Source organism: Orycteropus afer, unplaced genomic scaffold (genome assembly GCF_000298275.1).
Source record: "Orycteropus afer afer isolate SDZICR_OR568_19922 unplaced genomic scaffold, OryAfe1.0 scaffold00067, whole genome shotgun sequence".
In the NCBI taxonomy this organism is placed as follows: Eukaryota; Metazoa; Chordata; class Mammalia; order Tubulidentata; family Orycteropodidae; genus Orycteropus; species Orycteropus afer.
Window position 1 is genome coordinate 8,222,739 of NW_006921654.1, and position 5,740 is coordinate 8,228,478.

At 40.9% G+C, this 5,740-nt stretch overlaps 1 pseudogene; it reads left to right on the forward strand.

Moving 5' to 3' along the window:
* Window positions 1–304: 304 nt before the first annotated feature.
* LOC122149969 lies at window positions 305–401 on the forward strand (annotated as a pseudogene).
* The last annotated feature ends 5,339 nt before the right edge of the window (window positions 402–5,740 follow it).

A 5,740-nucleotide genomic window follows, 5' to 3' on the forward strand; every position in this document is an offset into this window, starting at 1 on the left:
AAATAATCTCCACAACTCAACAACAAAAAGGCAAGTAATCCATTTGAACAAAGAATGTATACAAATGGCCAGTAAGTATATGAAAAGGTGCTCAATGTCATTAGTCATTAAGGAAATACTAATAAAAAACAATGAGATACCACTTCATCCCCATTAGGATAACTACTATCAGAAAAATAGAAAATAATACGTGTTGGTGAGGATGTAAAGAAAGCAGAACCCTCATTGATTGCCGGTGAGGACTATAAATGGTACAGCTGCTGGAGAAAACAGTTGGGCAATTTCTAAAATAGTTAAAAATAAAGTGTAGCACACGTACTAAAATTGGAACAACACAGAAAAGATTAGCATGGCCCCTGCATAAGGATGACACGCAAATTCATGAAGCTTCCCATATTAAAAAAACATAATTAAGTTAAACATAAACCTACCATATGACTTGGCAATTCCACCCCTAGGCATATAATCAAAAGATATGAAAGCAGGGACTTAAAAAGATACCTGTACACTAATGTGCACTGCAGCACTAGTCACAATATCCAAAAGGAGGAAACAACCTAAATGCCCATCAACAGAAGAATGAATAAACAAAATGTGGTATAAACATCCAATAGAATGTTACCCTTCCATAAAGCAAAATAAAGTCCTGACACATACTACAACTTAGCTAAACCTTGAATACATTATGCTGAGTGAAATAAAACAGTTAACAAAAGGACAAATAGTAACATAACTCTTAGGAATACATACCAAAACCAAACCCACTGCCATGAAGTCGATTCCGACTCACAGTGATTCCCACTGGGTTTCTAAGGCTGGAAATCTTTAGGAGAGTAGATGCCCTGTCTTCCTCCTGCAGAGCAGCTGGTGGTGGGTTTGAAACACTGACTCTCTGGTTAGTAGCCCAAATGCCTTACTCACTGTGCCACCAGAACTCCTTGTATGAATATGGTAAATACATGAAAATACAGACACCAAGGTTCAACATTAGATACCAGAGGCAGGAGAGAGGGAACAAGGAGTCAATGTTTACGGAGACATGGAGTCTCTGTTAAAGGTGATGGGAAAATTTTGGAAATAGATAATGGTGATGGTTCAATAACATGATGAATGTAATTAATGTCACTGAATTGTACATATAAAAAATAATGAAATGACAAATGTTTCGTCATACATATTTTCACCACACATACATATACACACATAAAAAGAACTGAAAGCAGGAATGCCAACAGATGTTTATACAGCACTATTCACTGCAGCATTGTTCACAATAGCCAAAAGGTGGAAACAACTCAAGTGTCCATCAACACCATGAATGGATAAAGAAAACGTGGTATATACATACAATGGAATGCTATTCAACTATAAAGAGAAATGAAGTTCTGATATATGCTACAACGTGGATAAACCTCAAAAACATTATGCTGAGTAAAATAAGCCAGACACAAAAGAATAAATATTGTACTGATTCCACTTATATGAAGTATTTCGAATAGGCAAATGCATACAGATAAAAGTTTATTAATGGGTATCAGGGGTGGGTGGGAGAGAGAGATACTGCTTACAGGGTACTGAGTTTCTGTAAAGGGTGATGAAAATTGGGAAGCAAATAGTGGTTATGGGTGCACAACACGGGGAACTTAATGTCACTGAATTATACACATAAAAATGGTTGAAAAAAACCAATATTTTGTCATATATTTTATCACCAAAAAAATATTTTTAATAAATTGTCACTGCTGAGCATGGCTCTTCGCCTGTGCAGGTGTTGGGGAAGGCGAATAAAAGACTGTGAAACTCTGCTCTCCAACCTGAAAAGTTATTCAAGAACAACAACAAAGATCTAAGGAGTTAAAGAGCACTGGTTCCTCGAATGGCACATTGTTGTTGTTACGTGCTGTCGAGTCTGACCCGATTCATAGCGACCCCTCCTTGGGTTTCTGAGGCAGCATCACTACGGAAGTAGATTGCCCCATCTTCCTTTCGAGGAGTGGCTGGTGGGTTTGAACTACCAGCCTTCCGGTTAGCAGTCAAGTGCCTTAGGCACTACGCTACCAGAGCTCCTTCAAATGGCATACTGCACAAAAACATTGTTCTATATCCTACTTTGGTGAGTAGCAACTAAGATCTTAAAAGCTTGCAAGCAGCCAACTAGATGCAACAATGCATCTAGAGCAAAGAAGAAAGAAGAAAACCAGAAATCCAAAGCAAAAAAGAATGAAGAAAACCAGACTCAAGGAAACAATTGGTCCAAGTGACTGGTAGACCATGTGATCCTCAGCCTATATGACCATGAGACCAGAAGAACTAAATGGTGTCCAGCTACCACTGTCAACCACTCAGAGGGGGACTGGTACAGGATATCCTGGATAGAGTAGGAGAATAATGTGGAACAAAACTCAAAATCATTAAAAAAAAAAGACCAGGTTTGCTGGTCTGATAGAGCCTGGTGAGAACCCTGAGGCTATGGCCCCTAGCCACCCTTCAGGTGTGGAATTGAACTCACTCCTGTGGCTTTCAGCCAAACAATAGGCAGGAATATGGGGTGAACTTTTACATCAGGTACATACACTCCTTGGAGTAATCAATCATGGGAGAAAAGAAGGGCAGTATTTGTACAGGAGACAGTCTGGGGGGCAGGAGTGCATTGGACAGCAGGATACAGGGAAGCGGTAACTACAGGGAGGAAGAGAGCTGTTACATTGTGGGGAATTGTAGTCAACATCACGAGACAAAATGTGTATATACTGCTGTATGGAAAATGAATTTGCTTTGCAAAATTTCACCCAAATCACAATAATTTTTTTTTTTAAAATAATTGCCTGCAGAACCCTTTTCTGACCTTAAAACTCAAAACTCCCTGCTGTCTAGTTGATTTGGCTACTAGTGACCCCTTTTGGGTTCCGAGGTGGTATTTCTACAGAAGTAGATTGCCCAGTCTTCCTTCCGAGGAGTGGTTTGAACCGCCAGCCTTCTGTTTAGCAGTCAAATGCCTTAGGCATACCTCCTTAACCACCTGAAATGCTCCAAAGTTCCACAAAATATTTTCCACCTGATGTAAATTCATATTCTGATAGTTAATTTGGCTGGCTTTTTTTTTTTTTTTTAATTGTGATTTGGGTGAAAGTTTACAGAGCAAATTCACTTTCCATACAGCAGTTCACACACACATTGTCTCATAATATTGACTACAATTTACCCCAATCCAACAGTTCCCTTCCCACTTCCTCGCCATAGTTACCTCTTCCCTGTGTCCTTCCCTCTATGCACTCCTGCCCCCTGAGCTGTCTCCCTTAAAACAGCCCTTCCTTCTCCCATGATTGTTCTCTCCAAGGAGTGTATCTACCTCAGGTAAATGTTCAACTCATATGCCTGTCTTTTGTTTGGCTGGAAACCACAGGTGTGGGTTCAATTCCAGACCTGAAGGGCAGCTAGGGACCATAGTCTCAGTGGTTCCACCAGACTCTATCAGACCAGCAAACCTGCCCCCCCTCTTTTTTCCCCCAAATGATTCTGAATTTTGTTCCAAATTGTTCTCCCTCTCTATCCAGGGATATCCTACACAGATCCCCCTCCGAGTGGTTGACAGTGGTAGCTGGGCACCATCTAGTTCTTCTGGTCTCATAGTTGTATAGGCTGAGGATCATATGGTGTACCAGTTGCAAGGACTGATTGTTTCCATGAATCTTTGGTTTTCTTCAGTCTTATTTGCTCTGGATGAGGAGAGACCCATCTTTGCATCTAGATGGCTGATTGCAAGCTTTTAAGATCCCAGTCGCTACTCACCAAAGTAGGAGGTGGAACAATGTTTTGTGTAGTATGTTATGCCAATTGAGCTTGATGTCCCCTGCAACTATGGTCCCAAACCCACAGGTTCAACTACTCAGTCCCTCTGGGTAGCTGGCTGTGACCAAGAAGTGACAACAACCTTGCCCCTTGTCAGCTCTACTGTATAGAATTCTCACCTGGGAATTCTTACAAAACATACAAATACACTTGTAGAAACGTCTGCCAACCCTATACATGGTCTTGGGTACACTCCCTGCTGCATAGACATACATAATAGTTCAGCCTGTCCACCCATCTATCCACCCGTATATCCATGTTTGCCTTCACTGGCAATGCAGTACTGTATGTGCAAAAGGGTTCATCTTTGTTGTCTGCACCTCCCATGTACCTCTCTATGTCTTCCTCTTCCTCAATGCCACTATATCGATCACTCACATTTGGTACATTGCCCTTCTCTTCACCCAAATCAACACTTACCTCTATCTAACAGTGTTCCCTCCCTTCCCCTCCCACCCCTGATAACTAACAAAGAAAATTTCCTTCTATAAATAAACCTTTCCTTGATTTTTACAATACCAGACTAATACAATATTTGTCCTTCTGTGATTGACTTATTTCACTCAGCTTAATGTCCTCTAATTTCATCCACATTATGCGATGTCTTGCAGATTCTACAGTATTCCTTAGGGTTGCATAGTAGTCCATTGTGTGTACGTACCATAGTTTGGTTATCCATTCCTCAGATGATGGACACCTAGGTTGTTTCCAACTTTTTGCTATTGTAAATAGTGCTGCAATGAACATGGGTATGCATATATCAGTTCTTGTTATGACTGTCACTTATTTAGGGTATATACCTAGTAATGGAATGGCTGGATCAAATGGTATTTCTATTTTGGCTGGCATCCTTCTTATGAATAAATTTGTTCCTCCATCTAGAATTCAGGGTTATTTTGAGAAGATTTCTACTCATGCCCCTAGTCTCCTCCTTTACTATTCAACCCATTCCCTAGCCAGATAGCTTTATATTTTACGGCTATTATTATCTGTTGTTGAGGCAGTTTTGACTCACAGCAATCCGATAGACAACAGAATTAAAGACTGCCCACTCTTGCAGCATCCTCACACTCGTGATGATGCTTGAATCCATTACTGCAGCCACTGTGTCAATCCATCTCATTGAGGGTCTTCCCCATTTTTTACTGACTTTTTTTTTTTTTAATTTTATTGCGATTTGGATGAAAGTTTACAGAGAAAATTCATCTCCCATACAGCAGTTCACACACACTTTGTCTCATAACATTGACTACAATTTCCCACAATGCAACAGCTCTCTTCCCATTTCCTCCCCTTAGCCACATATTCCCTGTGTCCTTCCCGCCATGCACTCCTGCTCCCTGAGCTGTCTCCCTGTGCATACAAAGCTCTTCTGTTCTCCCATGATTGATCTCTCCAAGGAGTGTATCTACCTAATGTAAATGTTTAGTTCATATGCCTGTCTTCTGTTTGGCTAAAAGCTACAGGAGTGGGTTCAATTCCAGACCTGAAGGGCAGCTAGGGGCCATAGTCTCAGGGGTTCCATCAGGCTCTATCAGACTAGCAAACCTGTCCCCCCCCCCTTTTTTTTTGTGAGTTTTGTTCCACATTATTCTCCCACTCTATCCAGGATCTTCTGCATAGATGCTCCTCTGAGTGGTTGACAGAGGTAGCCAGGCATCATCTAGTTCTTCTAAGTCTTATAGTCATATAGGCTGAGGATCTCATTTGTACCAGTCCTCTAAACTAATTTAATTGTTGCCATGTGTCTTTGGTTTTCTTCATTCTTCTTTGCTCTGGATGAGCAGAGACCCATCATTGCATCTAGATGGCCGCTGGCAAGCTTTTAAGATCCCAGTCGCTACTCGCCAAAGTAGGATGTGGAACAATGTTTTTATGTAGTATGTTATGC